This window comes from Bos taurus, chromosome 27, assembly GCF_002263795.3.
Source record: "Bos taurus isolate L1 Dominette 01449 registration number 42190680 breed Hereford chromosome 27, ARS-UCD2.0, whole genome shotgun sequence".
NCBI lineage: Eukaryota > Metazoa > Chordata > Mammalia > Artiodactyla > Bovidae > Bos > Bos taurus.
This window is the reverse complement of record NC_037354.1, coordinates 11,420,934-11,440,913: the sequence shown is the minus strand read 5'-3', so window position 1 is coordinate 11,440,913 and position 19,980 is coordinate 11,420,934. Positions and strand designations below refer to the sequence as shown.

Below are 19,980 nucleotides of genomic sequence, written 5' to 3'. Positions count from 1 at the left end.
CTGAGGTGTTATAAGCCATTAGTTGCAGTTATTTTGTTACAGCAGCCATCAGAAACTAATATTTAAACTATGTGGCAAATGAAACCCAAACTGGGTAATTTGGATTCTAGTTCTTCATACCTGTTCTCATATTTAGTCTATGCTACAATATCCCTGATTTCCCTGGTGGCTCAGACGGTAAAGTGTCTGCCTACTATGCAGGAGACCCAGGTTCAATCCCTGGGTTGGGAAGATCTCCTGGAGAAGGAAATGGCAACTCACTCCAGTATCCTTGCCTGGAAAATCCCATGGATGGAGGATCCTGGTGGGCTACAGTCCATGGGGTCTCAAAGAGTTGGACATGACTGAGTGACTTCACTTTCTTCACTTCACAATATTCCTGCATGATGACTTGTGCCATAAAGACAACGGAGGGATAATAACTATACCATAAATGAAATACTTATTTTTCATTTCATCATTAAAATAGCAAGTGCCTACTAATTATGTTTCTGCTTACAGCCAGTGAAGGTTAAAAGACACTTCAGCCTATCGTATGAAAACAGTTGTCAAAGAGTACCTTCTTTGAATTTACGGAAAGCTGGTTTTAATGGGTTTTGATTATACTAACTTATTAAATCCAGTAAAGAAAAATAGTCATTTGTTTTTTTTATCACAGAAATGCTCAGTGAGAGCTCTATTTTCAAATACAATATACAAAGAATGAAGTTTTAAGTGCTGTTAGGCTCAGCCATTGCCTTAATAATATTGAAGAACAGGTAGCATTGACAGAGATAAATCTCGTATAAACAAAAATTATTCAGAACAGCACATATTGTTAAAGATTTAAATAAACAATGTAAGTATCCATTGCATGTTGGCATGCCAGGCTCAGGATTGGACACAAAGATGAGCAAAACATGGTCTTTTTTTTTTTTTTTTTCTTGGTATTCACATGGTCATAGAGGAGCCTCCAGATAAGGTAATAGAATATCTATTAGAAGCACCGGTTGTTAGAGCTTTTCCAAGGGAGGCTTATGCAGAAGGTAAAATGAAGAAAATGCAGGAACTATTATAAATAAAAAGCCTGGTACAGGAGAAACCTCTCCACTCATGAACTTTTCCCTGACTCCTAACCAGAAGTCACCTGTGCTGCATTGGAATTTCTGCCAAAGTTAGCTGCTGTGACTTCAGAACACACAGGCGACACAAGCTTCAGTAAAACATGTTGTCTCTTATCTGCCCTCATCCAGATAGTAGGTTCTTGGAGAATGGGGATTTTCATGTTGTCTAACCTGTAGACTATTTTGAATAGTCTACAGGTTAAGAAGTTCCACACGATTTGAGGGTCATGTTTTGCCGGTTATAATTTTTTCAACACCTATTTTCGTATTTTATATTTACCCTTATCAGTGGTAACAAATGCATCTGCTGCTAAGTTGCTTCAGTCGTGTCCGACTCTGTGCAACCCCATAGACGGCAGCCCACCAGGCTCCCCTGTCCCTGGGATTCTCCAGGCAAGAATACCAGAGTGGGTTGCCATTTCCTTTCCAATGCATGAAAGTGAAAAGCATCTAGTTGTCACAAAAAGAAAGAGTGATTATGAAATATTCCAGTATTAAAGCCATGGCAAAGAAAGGTTGTCTTGAACTTTGCTACTTTTTTGGTGTACATTTTAGAATCAACAAGGAATAAGTCTCTGTAATGTTTCCACAGGCACAGAATGTGCAAATGCTGCATGACTGCCTAAACCAGGATTGTTGAATATTTGAATTATATATGTTTCTTCCCTTTGAGTCCTATACAAGCTGAAAGAAGTATATATTATTTTATAAATCCAAATTGCATTTTAGGGGTAATACCTTAGATACTTATCAGTTACATTAATGAAAATATTAGCTCAAGCAGTGTTAAAAATTTTGGTATATAAAATTAGCTCTGGAAAGGTTCATTTTTTATTGTTACCATTATTTTTTCACCACGATTTCTTGATTGTTTGAGCGTAAAATTTCAGTAACCTTTATAACAACAACAGTAGGTTTGCACTAGGTAATCAGCCAATTTAGATATGCTAATATGGATTGCTAACATTAAGAAATACTTCAAATCTAATTGTTTTCCTGTGTGTCACTGGGATGTCACATTCTTATTTTCAGGGGTTTAACTAGACTGATTTGTTCTGCATTCAGACACAAGCAGAAAATGTCAGGTTTCCAATTCAACAGACTACAAATAAATACCAGCATGTGTACGTGTGCACACACACATACAGACTCAATTGGAGGATTATTTTTTTTTTCTAGATGAACTCTAGAAAACACAGGCTAAAGATGACTGGTTTCTGATGCTAATTGCTGTTCTGCAGGTATCATATCCTTCTGGGTCCAGGCAGTTATGACAGAAGAGGTGCTACTTCCATAATCGGCTCTGGCATGAGGGATGCGCGGCTGGTAGATGATGTGGAAAAATATGGACCAGACATTTCATCCATAATTGATTACAAACCTAATGTATTATTCCCAAAACCGCAACTCTAGTCATAGCTCATCCTTGTTAAACTATTTTTTTTCCTGTTGCTGTTTTGCTCTTCATGGAGCATTTCCAAGACTTTCTAAAATTAAACTATTAAACTAAGACAAAGACCTCCTGTAGTGGCTGGAGCTGCTGAGTGCCTATTAGGTGACAGGTTTCCCTCAAAGACCAACCTCTGTAAACCACACACGAATAATCCAATATCCACTGGAGGATTTAGAACATTAAAAGATCCAGTTTTACTTGGAACCGCATGGGATTCTTTTTTCCTTCATAGATACAAACATATTAACCTTTGAAGACAGTAGATGAATGACTGCATTTGGACTATGAAAAATATGTATCTGCTAAAATGCCAAATAGCTTTTTTGTTCTAGTTTTTGCACTTGGCTATGTAATGTTTAACAATCTTTGTTAATTCTCTGCAATTCAACTTAAACATACATTAAGTTAGCTTATGTAACTTAGATTATATAATTTTCCAGATATCTCTAAGAAATTTAAAACTTCTAACCTTGTATGCATTCTTCCTTTCCATTCACCAAGGGGCCAGGTGATCAAACATTTAACAATGACCAATGGGCCAGAAACAATCAATTTTACTTAAAAATAGTATGGAAAGAATCAGTGTTTGGTGTAGTAAAGGAATTAATAACTACCTAAAATTGCCTAGTTGTTGTTCAGTCACTAAGTCGTGTTCAAGTCTTTGAGACCCCATGGACGACAGCATCCCAGGGTCCCTGTCCCACACTGTCTCCTGGAATGTATTTGCCAATTATATAGTTATGCATCTTTCCAGATGTGGTAGTTTATTTATTCAAATATTTACTGCTAAGTGTGCACTATGTTCCAGGCAATCTGTTGGGGACTGAGAGGTAGACAGTGTGCCAAATACACTCACTGACTGAGAGGCTTTACCACTTTACTGTAGGTAACTCAGACCAGCATCTTACAATCCCATCAGTGCATGGTAAGAAAACTGAAGCATTGTAGGAAATGAGGTTTTTGCGGGGAAGGGGAGACTGCATTGATGATGCCTCAATGATGAGCAGGTAAGAGCCAGGTGAAGAAAAGACATATGGGTAGAAGTGAAATGACTCCCAGGAGAGAAGGGCATATGCAAGTGTCTGGAAGTGAAGGACAGTGTGACACATTTATTGGGTTGAAATAAAAGGATGTTAGACTGGAATACACAGTGGACAGGAGACACTCTAGAAAAAAACATTACTTGGGTGTCTGTAAGAACTAATTTTTATGGATATGTTAAGCAAACTAAGAAATTCAGACTTTTCCTGTGGGCAACCAGAAGGCAATGGCACCCCACTCCAGAACTCTTGCCTGGAAAATCCCATGGATGGAGGAGCCTGGTGGGCTGCAGTCCATGGGGTCGCCAGGAGTTGGACACGACTGAGCAACTTCACTTTCACTTTTCACTTTCATGCATTGGAGAAGGCAATGGCAACCCACTCCAGTGTTCTTGCCTGGAGAATCCCAGGGATGGGGGAGCCTGGTGGGCTGCCATCTATGGGGTCGCACAGAGTCAGACACAACTGAAGTGACTTAGCAAAAGAAGATTACAACAATTAGATTTGCAAGCTGGAAGTGCAGCAAAGAGAATGCAAATCATCCCAACCAAGAAAGAAGTGACTTGTAGTCACTGCAATTTCTGTTGTGGAATTTAGCTCCATTCAATACGCCTTCAACCAAATACATGGTTGGCAACATTATGAAGTAAAGACATGGCAATTGTCTCCTGTAAATAAGACTTTGGGGAATTTATATCATCCCTGTTACTATTAATTCCATAAAAATTAAGCATGCACAAATAAATAACAAAGAAATAAAATGCTAACCTTCTTTCATTCTGAACTATCTTCTTCACCTTTTCTCAGGGACCATTTATAGCCATTTCATAATTTTGACTTATTAACGCTTGAACCATATTAATAGATAATATTTTAAAGTATGTAGCATTTCAAATCATAATTATTATTTTTAATAATGGATAAAATAAGGAAATTGGGATAATAAAACTTCAAACTATTTTTAGAAGTCTGAAAACATGAATATGTATGTTTACATGTGTTATAGATCAATCTATCTAGTTTTCTAGGCCAAGTCAATAATTTTCATTGCTCCAACAACCTTAAATATACAGTCATATTCTTGAGCTTATAGAGAACAGCAAATTAAAATATTAGATTCTTATATATTATATATTTATGCTATTCTTATTTTGTAATTACTAACTCTGTGAAACTCAATATTTGTTTCTGACATCTCAGAGGTTCTTTAAAAAATTAAGCCTGTCTTCAAGTATATTCTCTGCTTCTTTGGGCAGTCATCAAAAACTATACACACTCACAGTGCACTATGAATTTATATATGTAACAAAAAAGTGCTGACAGAAGAAAACTGGAATACACATACCTGAATTCATTATAGCAACGGTAGTCCTTACCAAAGTAGGATTTAAAAGGCCATGGAGCAGCTCCTCTGGTGTCCTAACATTATTGATACTACTCATATTTTTAAGTCAGACACTTTTGCAACAGGGTATATGCCTTCGGCATTGCTACTTTGCTGTTGCCATTAATATTTTTTAAACGTTCTTGAATGATGATATGGGATCTTAAAAAATACAAATAGAAGATGTATCAACAGTTCCAAGTATCATTACTATAAGGCCGGCTGCAAGAGCAAACACCACTCCTGGATAACCTTGTCTAATAAATCTCGTAAACTGCAGCGGGTGCCGTCATTCCTATCTGTCTGCCTCTCCTAGGTTATTTACCTATTATTTATCTCTCAGGTGTACTGTATGTTTATTTATGCTTTATAGTTTTCAAAAAATGCTTGATATACTTTATAGAAATATGCAGGTCAACTAGATAAAATGTAAAAAGCAGTAGGAAATTGACAGAGAGAAAGAGGTAGATTCTGGTTGTGACGGCAACAGTAAACTAAATACTATCATTCTGGACACCTGAATAGGTCAAAAACCAAAGCCTTCTGGTCCGATCATAGATTCAACACATCAGATTGACTTCCTTGGGAACTGTCTGTTTCAAAGGTAAAATAAAATCTAGGTCACAAATCTGAAATTTCCTGATTTTTACTTTACTATTATATTTTCAGTGATTATTTACATTTCAAACCTTTATTTTCAAAAGGTGACATTGATATTTTTCACTTCTAAAATCAACAACTAAATTGTTCTCAGTTTTCCAAGCCAGATGGCACTGCAACTGTCTTTTTCAAATAAGGTATAATGAATCTAGTGAAAAAAACCTGTCTTTCAGAGTCTAATTATAAATGCAAACAAGAGGGAAAACACATTTTTTTATCCTCCTCAATAAATACTTGTAAGTAGGAAACATTTCTAATACCTAAAAAAAAAAAAAGGGGGTCAAAGATTTTCATGGTGTTAATCAAGGATCCACTGCTAGATATGATTCTGAATTGCTTATAAAAACAAGGTATTTTCCCTTTAATTTCTCTGAAAATTTGCAATCAATGTTTAAGAAAAAAACAACTTTTTACCCTCACTTCATATATCAGGGAAGATCCCCTGGAGGAAGGCATGGCAACCCACTCCAAAATTCTTGCCTGGAGAATCCCATGGACATAGGAGCCTGGTAGGCTACAGCTCATGGGGTCCATAGAAACTGTGTCAGGCATTCTGAATGTATATAATGTTATATGATTAGATAAAAGATAACCGTATGAGTGAACACTGGAAGATCCTTCTTAAAGATTATATAGATTCATGCTGTATGCAGGTATTAATCATTGCTAGAAGAGGGAGGACCATTCCAATTTGAATAAAGTCCTGAAGAATGAGTAGCTCTTAGGCAGGTTGAGAAGCAAAGAGGAGGAGAAATTCTTAGAACAAAAATTAAAGGAAGCCACAGTGTATATTTGGCACCCCACTCCAGTACTCTTCCTGGAAAATCCCATGGATGGAGGAGCCTGGTAGGCTGCAGTCCATGGGGTCGCTAAGAGTCAGGCACGCCTGAGCGACTTCCCTTTCACTTTTCACTTTCATGCACTGGAGAAGGAAATGGCAACCCACTCCAGTGTTCTTGCCTGGAGAATCCAAGGCACAGAGGAGCCTAGTGGGCTGCTGTCTATGGGGTCACACAGAGTCGGACACGACTGAAGCCACTTAGCAGCAGCAGCAGCAGCAGGGGAGATCATCTTAAAGTATCGTACACAGAAAAAGTTGGAAAAGTCTCAAAGCACTGTGTAAAACAGAAACATCTGAAAGAGTTTGAATTTTGGAGGCAAACCACAAAGGCAGAAGCTATCCAGGAAAAGACTGTCCACAGGTTTTGTTAAGAAGTTATTTTAATAATCAACACTCAGAGGAAACATTAGTTTCCACACCAAGCCTTCCTATTATTACCTGGTCTCTCCTTGAAAATTTTTAAAACTTCCACATTTACACTAAATCACTCTGTTGCTCCTAAAACCATTTAATTGCTCACATGTGTGTAAGCAAATGACAGAATTTAGTGAGATGGGAGGATGAATTAATTTCCAATGAGTCACCTCATACTTCTGCTTAATAATTAAATATTAACTGAAAAGCAGGAACACAAAGCAAGTGACTAATAGCTGGCCTTATCTTACTATAAACCATGTCTGACATTTACTGAATGTCTATTTTATACTAGGCTATATGCATTTATATATCTCATTTATATCTCATAGCAGCTTTTTGAAGTAGCTTATTGATATATTCACTTACAGGTAAGTAAAATTAAACCTCAGAGAAGTTAAGTGAATTGTAAAGGTTGAACCCAGGATTTGAACTCAGGTCAAGTCTCTGCACAACAAGGCTATTAGTCATTCTGCTAAAAAAAACTAGAGACTTTTTTAAAAGGATTTTTCTTGATTAAAATCATCCTTTCAAAACATCTGTTTGAGAATGTGGTTGGTAAAACATTAATTCTACAGTTGTTCAGCAACCACTGGGAAATAAAATGTTGCAAAATATTCAAATGCTTATAATAGAAAAACATGTGTATAAAGAGACTATGAAATTAATTTTATGTAAAAGATGTATTTCACGCTTGTAATGTATATAGATAGCATTTGCATTTTCACTGAATAAAAGTTGTTGACAACATCTTCGCAAGTTCATAGCAAAATCCCTTCTTGAAAATTGCCTGTGGTAGGGCAACATTACACTCCACACTTAGGTTTTTCTGCCAGAATGATACAAAGCTACAAGTGTCAGACAACCCTCCGAAGTATTGATACTTCAATCCCAAAGCAACAGGCTAGTTTCTCTGGAGTAATATTTTCTCAGTTGATTTTGGTTTTCACTATCCTTACTGTGGGCATTTTCATATCACAAAGTCATTACCTCCTCACTGCTATAAAATTGCTTGAGTATGATTATTTTCTCCCTCGAGGACGAAAGGTACACTATTCAGTCTTCTCCCCCTTTTATCAATACCTGTCTTTGGTGTCCTGTACTGAAACCGAGCAGGATCCTGTGCGGCTCATGGGCACAGAAGTGTTTCTGTGTCCGTGTCCCCCAATCACTGTTTGTAGGGAACAGATTCTAGCCTCCATGACCTTCCCTGAGTCCTGAAAGACAGATTCAAACAGTTGCTAATTAGGGAAGAGAGAGGATGCAAAACAAGGGAGGAGTAGCCAAGAACAATAGCGCGGCCTTAGGACAGGATCCTGGTTCTGCCTCATTTCAGTTCAGTTCAGTCCCTCAGTTGAGTCTGATTCTTTCTGACCTCATGAACTGCAGCACGCCAGACTTCTCCGGCGATCACCAACTCCTGGAGCTTGCTCAAACTCACATCCATCAAGTCAGTGATGGCATCCAACCATCTCATCCTCTGTCATCCCCTTCTCCTCCTGCCTTCAATCTTTCCCAGCATCAGTGTCTTTTCTGATAAGTCACTTCTTTACATCAGGTGGCCAAAGTACTGGAACTTCAGCTTCAGCATCAGTCCATCCAATGAATATCTAGGACTGATTTCCTTTAGGATGGACTGGTTGGATCTCCTTGCAGTCCAAGGGATTCTCAGGAGTCTTCTTCAACACCACAGTTCAAAAGCATCAATTCTTCGGTGCTCAGCTTTCGTTATGATCCAACTCTCACATCCATACATGACTTCTGGAAAAACCATAACTTTAAATAGATGGACCTTTGTCAGCAAAGTAATGCCTCTGCTTTTTAATATGCTGTCTGGGGTTGTCATACCTTTTCTTCCAAAGAGAAAGTGTCTTTTAATTTCATGGCTGAAGTGCCTCAAGGGAAACAAGTAAGAGTATCTTTTGAGCTCCTTATAGAAATGAAGTGCTAGTTGCTCAGTAGTGTCTGACTCTTTGCTTTACCATGGATTGTAACCTGCCAGGCTCCTCTGGACCACAACTAACTCTGGAAAATTCTTTAAGAGATGGGAATACCAGACCACCTGATCTACCTCTTGAGAAATCTGTATGCACGTCAGGAAGAAACAGTTAGAACTGGACATGGAACAACAGACTGGTTCCAAATAGGGAAAGGAGTACATTAAGGCTGAATATTGTCACCCTGCTTATTTAACTTATACGCAGAGCACATCATGAGAATATCTGGGCTGGATGAAGCACAAGCTGGAATCAAGATTTCCAGGAAAAATATCAATAACCTCAGATACACAGATGACACGATCCTTATGGCAGAAAGTGAAGAAGAACTAAAGAGCCTCTTGATGAAAGTGAAAGAGGAGAGTGAAAAAGTTGGCTTAAAGCTCAACATTCAGAAAATGAAGATGATGGCATCCGGTCCCATCACCTCATGGCTAATAGATGGGGAACTAGTGGAAACAGTGACAGACTTTTATTTTGGGGGGCTCCAACATCATTGCTGATGATGACTACAGCTATGAAATTAAAAGACACTTGTTCCTTTGAAGAAAAATTATGACCAACCTAGACAGCATATTAAAAAGCAAAGACAGTACTTTGCCAACAATGGTCCATCTAGTCAAAACTATGGTTTTTCCAGTAGTCACGTATGGATGTGACAGTTGGATTATTAAGAAAGCTGAGCACCAAAGAATTGATGGTCTTGAACTATGGTGTTGGAGAAGCCTCTTGAGAGTCCCTTGGACTGCAAGGAGATCAAACCTGTCCATCCTAAAGGTAATCAGTCCTGAATATTCATTGGAAGGACTGATGCTGAAGCTGAAACTCCAATATTTTGGCCACCTGATGTGAAGAGATGACTTGATGCTGGGAAAGATTGAAGGTGGGAAGAAAAGGGGACAACAGAGGATGAGATGACTGGATGGCATCACGGACTTGATGGACATGAGTATGAGTAAACTCCGGGAGTTGGTGATGGACAGGGAGGCCTAGAGTGCTGCAGTCCATGGGGTTCCAAGAGTCCGACATGACTGAGCAACTGAATTGATCTGAGGCTCCTCTGTCCATGAAATTCTCCAGGCAAGATTACTGGAGTTGGTTGCCATATTCTTCTCTGGGGCTCCTATAGGGGAAATTAGAACTGGATGCCTGAAGTTCAAAGGAGCCCCCTGGGCATGTTCATTTTTAGACTGTTCCTCCCCTTTGTAAAGCGCTTCTGACTGCCAGATTGTTTAGTTGTGAGCCATTCAGGGGTCATTGCTGTCTGATCTTAACATATCTAATGGGCACCCCAAAGATCTTTCTTTGGATAGGTGAAACATTTCCCATTTTTATAAGCTTTATAACACCAAAACACAAAAGATGCACACAAATTCTAACAACAACAGCACAAACAGATTCCAGCATGGATGCATACAGAAATGAAACCCCTGATAAATAGAAGTCAGCATTCTTCATTCCAGAGAAGACCATCTGAGGCCAGATTAAAAGGAATCAGAAAAGGTTATCAAGAGATTATCTGCAACCAGGTTAAAGGAGTGCAGACTCTACACACACCCTCATCTTATCAGCAACTCTGCCATTGAATCAATGCTATAAAACTCCTTACCAGATCCTCCCTGGTGGGGCATTTTTTCATGGGCACACACCATCTGTTTCCCCCTTTGCCTGGCAAAGAAGTAAAGCTATTCTTTTCTACTTCACCCCAAACTACATCTAAGGTTAAATTCAAACTCACTGTCTCACACTCAATTCAGCACCCGTGTGGAGAGGCCAAGCTTCTGGCATCAGTACTATGAGAACCAACAAAGGTCCGTATAGTCAAGGTTATGGCCTTTCCAGTGGTTATGTATGGTTGTTGAAAGCTGGGCCATAAACAAGGCAGAGTGTGGTAGAATTGATGCTTCTGAACCATGGTGCTGGAGAAGACTTCTGAGAGTCCTCTGGACAAAAAGGAGATCAAACCAGTCAATCTTAAAGGAAATCAACCCTGAACACTCATTGGACTGATGCTGAAGCTCCAATACTTTGGCCACCTGATGGGAAGAGCTGACTCACTGGAAAGATTCTGATGCTGGGAAAGATCGAAGGCAGAAGGAGAAGAGGGTGACAGAGGTTGAGATGGTTGAATGCCATCACCTATGCAATGGACATTTGCCCAAGTTCATGGGCAAACTCTGGGAGATGGTGAGGGACAGAGAAGCCTGATGTGCTGCAGTCCAGGGGATCGTGAAGAGATGGACACAACTTGGTGACTGAACAACTTTGAGAACATCACTGAAGAGTATTCATGCAAATTATCTGCAGAAAAGCAAGATACACCATTTCACAATCAAGAGTCTGATTAAACATTCCTAGTGACTTAGGGTTTCTCCCTTAGAAACTAATGACCACCATTCAGTTGACCCTTGAAAAACTCAGATTTAAATTGTATGGGTCCATTTATATGTTAATTTTTTAATATATGATAATATAACATTTGTGGTTGCTAAATCTTTAGATGTGAAAAACCATCCATTTGGAGGGCCAAATATGTTATATACTGATTTTTAACTATGGACAATCAGTGTCCCTAAACCTCCGCATTGTTTAAGCAGTAACTGCATGTGAATATCTAAAAATTCTCTCAGCATTATAAAGACACCGGAGGTACCATGGGTAATGGTGATCTACAATATAACTTAAGGGTAAAAACTGAGGAAAAAGTCCTAAGTATACTACTTGTCTAAATTTTAAGATATAAAGATAGCCTTTTAACCACTTCAACTTTGGATTTTTGCCCAACTTTTCCATTAGAAATAGTTTTCTCTATTCAGGATGTTTCCTGAACATGTATCAGAGATGGGCATCAGCTGAAAAGAAATCAGAGCCATTGCTGAAGTTGCATTCTTCCCTAGCAGTCTGATGAGGTCAGAATTACAAAGTTTCTCTTATTTATGAACATCAATCTATGTCGCCTCTAGCTACTACCTAATGAAACTCCTTGCCCCTGGTTACGCATTTCAAGCTGCCAGAATATGCGACTGAAAGAGAAATAAAATGTTTTTTTAATGCACATAGTAAGCACTGGTTATCACTACTCTAAACAAAATATGTTTCCCCTCCCCCACCCTCAGGAGAAACAACTCAATATCAGTGTATTACTGAGAATTCCAATTTTCGGTAAAACCTTAAGTCAGTTTTTCTGTTAAACATACGGTTGAACACTATGCTTGTTAACATAGGATTATATGTTCTGATAGTTGAGAAACTTCATTCATGTTTTTTGTCTACAATGTCTCTATTCATGTAATTTTGTTTTCTATGTCACATATGTCTTCAGAAGTTTTAAAATAATGCTTAAAAGATGCACAATCAAAACAGATTCACTTCTGAATATCAGAGTAACCCTCCTTTGACTTAGTTACCATCTTGTTGATTGCTTTTCAATGAATTTTGCATGAGTGGTTTGTTCACTAAAGTGATCAACCTAAGTAGTAACATCAATGGAGGAAGCAATGGCACCCCACTCCAGTACTCTTGCCTGGAAAATCCCATGGACAGAGGAGCCTGGTAGGCTGCAGTCCATGGGGTTGCTAAGAGTTGGGCATGACTGAGCGACTTCACTTTCACTTTTCATTTTCATGCTTTGGAGAAGGAAATGGCAACCCACTCCAGTGTTCTTGCCTGGAGAATCCCAGGGACAGGGAAGCCTGGTGGGCTGCCGTCTATGGGGTCGCACAGAGTTGGACAGGACTGAAGCGACTTAGCAGCAGCAGCAGTAATATCAAAGGAGTCTTTTTCAAAAACAGAGCTTAGCTACATTGACTCTTTTCTGAGTGAATCCACATAAACAAACCTAAGTTACTATATGAAAATATTTTTGGTGATAACATTTTAAGGGGCTAGAAATAATGTGGTGAGATCTAAAATTAAATTAATTCAATCAAATCAAGTGAGGACTGAGATGACATTACAAATTTCAAAACAATATCAATGCAAATCTATAGGAGAGCAGTTGGGCCAGCCAGTTCCTATAACATAGTATTAGAATATAAATTACTTTGAAAAATTGGGAAAGCAGTCAGAAATAAATTTGATGCTGCTCGATCTAGATAAATGCTGAGAGGCAAAAAAATCACTATGCAAATCCCAAGGGTAAATAAATAGAATGATATCTAGCTCATCACTGAAAAGGTTTGAAGGTAATTCATGGGCTTATGCAGGATTTTAAATCCTTTCAACTCACTTTGCTTTATTCTTGGTTACTATGAGATAAACCTGTGATGTGAATGCCTATTTATTCACATCAGACCTAACTCAGAAAAGATTATATTGTCTAATATAATCAGTTTTTTACACATCTATTGAGTATACATGACAATTAAGTTTGCTTACAACTCTTAAAATTATCTAACTAGAGTCAGTTTAAACATCTGCTAAAAAGCTGAAAAGCAACAATTTACCTTAGGTATATCTATTGTCATTTTTTTTTCTTTTTTTGTAATTTAAGAATGGCAATTGGGGTTTCAAGAAATGGCCACATTGTTAATACATAATAATTCTGACTCTCATTTTACCTGTAAGTTGCGTTATGAGAAATCGCCAGTATTAAACTTGTTTTGGCTCATGAAACTAGTGACCTCGTGAAGTTCAACATATTATCTCCCTCAGATCATGATCACTCTCCCCTGAAGTAGATGAATATAAAGGTTTCCTATAGCTCTTCCATGCAATCTCCACCGCTCGCCCCCACAGTAGTTCGCTTGCTACAGATTCTCCTGACTTGTTCAACACTGAAATATTTCTTCTGCACTCCTATTGTGGTTTGAATTGAGGTCCCTCCCTTCCTCAAATACATGCTTAAGTCCTAACCCCTAGCACCTATGAATGTGACATTCTTTGAAAATAGGGTCTTTGCAGATGCAATCAACTTGAGTTCATCTTGGATTAGGGTGGTCCTTAACCCAATGGCAGGTGCCATAAGAGAAAACGGACACCATGCCACACAGATACACATAGTGGATTTCTGTCCTCAGGAAATTTGAGAATAAATGTCTTATTCTAAGCTGGTAGTAAAAAAAGATGACACCAGTCCTAGGAAATTACTACTACTGTTAAGGCTCCTTCACTTGAGGCTCCTGGAGCCACCACAGTTGTCTTCCCTTTGGATGTGGCCTCTCAGCCACCAAAAGCTGCAAGAACAGGGTAGCACTACCACTTAAGGTATCAACTTGCATTTTCTCAATAGATGGAAACCACGTCACATACTACCATGAAAATTATTTCTCCCAATTTTCCTTATGCTCTATTAGATGGGAGCAAAGCAATGGCCCTTGTGCTCAAAAAGGCTTCTGGCGTACTATGGAATGAATATTACACCAAAATTAATATGTTGAAATCCTGACTGCCCCTCGTGATGGAATTAGCAACTGTGGCCTTTGTGAAATGATTAGGTGGAATACTCTGGGATTAGTGCCCTTATAAAACAGACCCCCCAGGGAGCATCTCAATCCCCCTATCATGTGAGGACACAACCCAAAGAGGGGGTTCCTCACCAAACACCAAATCTTCCAGGACCTTGGTCTTAGGCTTCCCAGCCTCCAGAACTGTGAGAAATAAATATCTGTTGTTCAGTCTACCCACTCTAGAATCCCGCTTATAGCACCCAGGCAGATTCAAACACAGTATGCCAGTGGAATGAACTGCCCCCTGGGCTTGTTTTATTCCATTTTCACCTGCAGTCCCCTCTTTCCTAAGAAATGCAATGAGCAGTTGGTGGCTGAGCTAAAGGACAGTCACCATGTCATGTGCAAAATCTGCCTTTCCCCATCTCTATGTGCTTTTCTTTTCCTTAATAGCTTTGCTCAGTTGCTCAGTCGTGTCCAGCTCTTTGCAACCCCACGGACTGTAGCCTACCCGGCTCCTCTGTCCATGGGATTTCCCAAGCAAGAATACTGGAGTGGGTTGCCATGTCCTTCTCCGGGGGATCTTCCTGATCCAAGGATAGAACCCACGTTTCCTGTGTTGCAGATGGATTCTTTTCCTGCTGAGCCATTGAGGAAGCCTCTTAAGAGCACTTATTTCACAACAAACTCATCAACTAGATTGAGAGTGAGGAGGTGATGGGGTAAGAAATCGCCTTCCAGAAATAAAGTGTAAGTATGAACTGTATGGAAAATATAGTTTAAACTCAGCTGAGAATAAGCCATTTCTAGCAGAATCAACTAAGTTTCCACTTTATGAATTTTCTTGGGTTCTTAAATATCTGCAAATTATTTTAAATGTTAACACAGAAGTAGGAAAAAGGCAGGTATTTATTAGGTAGATGCTGGTTACATGAAATGGACAGAAAAAATGTCTTAAGGGAAATTTAAAAAGTTAAAATTTTAATTAAATATATACAGAAATTAAAATGCATTTTGCATGGTCAACTATCAGAGTAAATAAAACATGTGGGGAAAAAAGGACACATCAACATATCTATCCACACATGAGCAAAGCTAAACATTCCCATGGATTTCAGGAAGCTAAATGGACACTTAAATTCAGAGGCTCAAGAAATGAATAAGATCCTAAGAACTTGAGTCACAATATTGAAAGGGTTTGTTCAATATAATTTTTCATATTGAAGGCAAGCAGAATATGCCACCCCCAAATGTGCTACTTTGGAAGGTGGATTCTTTTGAGCTGTAGCAATCAACAGAGCAAACTCAAAAAACTGTTAGCTCCCCCTTAACTGGTTAAAATAATTTCAGTAGAGGGCTTGTTCCAGAAAGTGAGCTACTACCTGAGGTAATTTTTTATCATCTGAAAGACTTAACTGGGAGGCTGGGCAAATATCTAATGCCAATCATTTACCCTGATCTTCCTAAGAATCACCTTCCTCCCTTTTGAAGCCCCAGGCCCCCATCCCACTTCTTAGCACAGGTGGCATACCAACTTCAACGGCCCGACTTGCCTTTGGGTCTCACATTTTATGGTATTCCCTAAGTATAAAATAAGCTAGTTTTTTTCCTGTTAGTCTGTCTTGTGTCAATTCAATTTTTTGACCAGCCAAAGAACCAAGAAGGGAATATCTTCCTTCCCTGTGATACTGAAGAATTAGTAAAACGTTTTGAAGTTTGTGAGGGATGCAATATATATTGAGGGTCAGAAACATAAATCAGAATATATGGGTTTTTAAATAAAAAAGGAAATACAAGTATGATTTTCACCACCAAGTGGTTAGATTTAGATTTGGAAATGATGGACATGACTGTACACAGAGCTTATGATGTTCTGAGATAAATTTTAAAAAGACATAGATGGAAAAAAAAAAAAGATGAAGCAGTAAGCCCAGTTATGGTAATCAGGGGATTTTAAAGACACTAACAGGGAGCTTTGCAAATTGCTGTTTTGCAACCTACAGCTTTGCAATTGCTGTAGGTTGAGATCCGACTTGAATGTAAGCTTTTTCAGGCTGTATTTCGTGTAAAAAATTGACATGCAAATTTTTTTACACCTACCACCCACTGCCTGTTTGAGGCACAGGTCCACTCGGCTTGTTTACATATCTCCTAGAATTCACTGACTTTTGATATCCAGGCACTGAATGAACTCCTCATTGTTAAAGTGGGTGCAATGCTGGCAAAGAGGTGGATTCTTCATGTTTATTCATCAACTGTGCAGGCTAGTGGGGATTATAAGGTACATCTTCATTAATGATAAACGACTTACTGAGGAAAAATCTTTAAGAGAAACAGAATCAGCATAACTGGGCTATAAGGAACCTATTGGAATTATTTCTAAGACAGAGGGCTATGTAAATAGGATTGAAAGGTTATAGCTTACTTGAGTATCTTTTAATTCATTCATTTTCCTGTCAATGACTGTTTAATAAACGCAATAGCCAAGGGCATTTGCAGGAGAGGGACCGTTTCATCGAAGTAAGAACACTTAATGGTAATAAAGAAACAGTAGGTCTCTATGGCCATTTCTTTGCCTAAGAAATATAAGGAATAAACCATGTTGATATAAAAACCATTAGGCTAATTAGATATGAACATAAGGTAAACATTTTTACTCTTTATCATAAATATGCCCTTATTCAATGGAAATTGGGTCTGAATAGCAGTTTAAAAGCTAATGAGCCTCAGTTCCTGCTTTACTGAGGTTTATCCTCTCCAGAGCAGTTCTGCCTGTGGGGCCACTGCAACCAGGAGCTAATTAGGCCTTCTGGCCAGGAGAGTACTGAGCAAAAGAAGGCGATGGTTTATCGAGTCCTCTAATGAACACTTCATATCCTAAATTTTAAATATATTTTGAACGTCTCGTCAGGACTGTATTTAAGCAAGTCGGACTGTTGCTTAAATGTTATCCCAATTCCAGAATGCTAAGAAAACTCGTTTTTGAGACTTGTGTCACATTTATCCAACTGGGAATAGCCTTATTCAGAGATAAGGAAAAGATAGGATCTTGAGAGTGTTCTTGGGCCAAGCGTGTGGGGGCACTGGGGGAACCATCTATTCAGCCACCGTATGAAAACTGTTCCACACCTCCAGAATCAGAGCTGCTGGGAGAATACTAACCATCACTTCATTAAGGTCCCAAGCCTGCTCTGTATTATAGCTTTCTAATGCAGAAGATACGCATAACCCATGTCCTGTGACCACAGATCACAATTAGCTGGGTGCCAACACTGTCAGTCTTAATAAATACATGAATAAGTAACACTATATTCATAAATGATGGCTTTGCCAAAATCTGAAATAAAAGAAATTTCTTTTATATGGATTTTCCATGGTCTGTTTATCAGATGTTAAGTGAATTCCTATGACACACTCTTCTTAATATTTTGCAATATACTTACTAACATGTAAAACTAACTGATTGAGTTGCAATGTTTTCTTGCATTATGAAATGCTTCTCAAAATTCTGAAGTAGCTTTCTTATTGTCAGCCTTCTAGGTTATGTTGAAATAAGAAATAAATCCTACATTTGAATGCGTAGAGAAAAGCCTGTCTCATATTGAGAAATTTAAGTTTTAAAAAATTTCTAGGAAATATTCATGAAAATATTCACAATTTGATGACAAGTGTTTGTTATTAAAATATACCTAATATTGGAAAATTGAAGATAAATGTTTTATAGAAAACTAGCTAAATTAAACATTCATATTAAGAGGCAGTATTATGCAGCTATTAAAGTGAGGCTGGAGAATAATTAGTGATGTAAAAATGTAAATACAACTTAAAAATATTAGATTAAAAACTAAAATTACAAAATCTAATTTTATAAAACACAACCAAAGGAAACTGTAGAAAAGTATGTATTTGTACAAAAATTAGACAAGTATATTAATAAAAATGTAAATACTGTTTAGGCTTGGGTGTTTAAGTAGGGTAGTGACTATTTTTAATTTCATTTTTTTCATCAAATCATGCTTTTTCCATTGTCTAAAATAAAAAACATAGTGCTCTTTAATAAAGCAAGAATAATTAAATGGCAACCCACTCCAGTATTCCTGCCTGGAGAATCCCAGGGACAGAGGAGCCTAGTGGGCTGCCGTCTATGGGGTCGCACAGAGTCGGACACGACTGAAGCGACTTAGCAGCTTTGCTTTTTATCTTGATATATAAGATGACAGAGAATCACAAGACATGGTTTCCCAACTGTAATTCTCTCTGGTTCTCAGAAAAATCAACTGAGTTATCACATTACTATCTAGAAAATGGAGACCTCTGGCATAGATGTGAATTATCTATTCATATTTGATCTGGCTTAAGTGAAAAGGGAAGAGCAAATAAGCCAGTACTAGAAGTCAAATTCAAACAAGGAAAACTGAGCTGTATTTAGCAAAGCCCATCTCCTAGAATGACAGTACAACTTGCAAAACAAAACAGAAAACAAAAATAACATCAGCATAGTTCTAAAGAGAGCTCTATGATTAAGTCCAAAAATTCCTGAGTCAAGGATATGGAGCAAGTCCAATCCCCTATAACAAGAAATGTTTAACATAAAAATGGGAAAAAAACTACAAAAACCCTTCTAACAGATTTATGACAAATAAAATGAAAACAAAAGTAATATAGTCTGTGATGTTTTATAGAATAATACATAATGTCAGTTGTCACATTTGTTTTTTATGTGGTCACTGAAAACATCTCTGTGTTCTATTTTCTAACAAAGCTGTTTTGAAAATGTTCAGAAATGCTTAGAAAATCTGTATTTTTTCCTCCTGTTTTGGCTTTAGGTGGGTATAGAACTGAATTGAAACAGCCAAGGCATGGATGGTTCAGGATTTTGTCTCTTTAGTCATCAATTTAGATTGTTCCATGCTCAATTTAACCATAATAAACCAATCCATCAAACTATACCTATCTAGTTGCTATGCTGCGACAGGTGATTTAAGTAAAATTGAGCAGCATCTCAGCAACAATTACCTTCCAGTGTTTAAAAAAAAAAAACAAAACAGCAACTCTTGCTCCTTATACAGTCACCAACAGGATAAGATTTAAAGCACATTCAAATTGTTTACTCTCCTGGCTCACACTTGCTTGGGATTTTGCCATGTCTCTCCAATATGTTCACTTTGACAACTGATACTGTTGATCTAAAGTTCAAGAGATATTGGTATTTCATTATTATGTTTCATCTAATTTCCTTTTTAAGCAAACTTGCCTACAACCTATACTATGTGTAAGGCCCTGGAAGGTGATAGAGACTCAATAACAGGGATGAGCACAGCTAAGCGCCCAAGGAGCAGAGGCAGTGGGGAAATCCAACTATCAAATTATTCCGAGAACCATAAGCAATGCAACAGGACTGTGGAATAAATTGTGAGTAAAGAAGAAAGGTTTGAGACTGAAGGCTAAGCAGGGATCAGACTTGAAGAACAACTGTTTGAAGTTATTATCCTGACCAAATCCCCCAAAATTTCTACATCTACATCTTTATTTCTCTATTAGTTTCCCCTTTCCTTGTGGTTTCAAATTACAAAGTGATTCATACTATATCCTTTTGAGGAAAATATGTGGGAAAAGTCTTCCAACAAGATATCAAAAATGCCTAAAGTACTAACATGTTAATAATGTTTCTTTCTGATGAGAGGATTTTTTTAAATGATAA

At 38.0% G+C, this 19,980-nt stretch overlaps 1 non-coding gene and 1 pseudogene across 1 annotated transcript; both read left to right on the top strand.

Moving 5' to 3' along the window:
• Positions 1-19,980, top strand: part of LOC107131904 (dnaJ homolog subfamily A member 1-like) — a 160,555-nt pseudogene that overhangs the window by 51,205 nt on the left and 89,370 nt on the right.
• TRNAS-ACU (transfer RNA serine (anticodon ACU)) lies at positions 160-231 on the top strand. Its single transcript has one exon. It is a non-coding gene; the product is annotated as a tRNA-Ser (tRNA).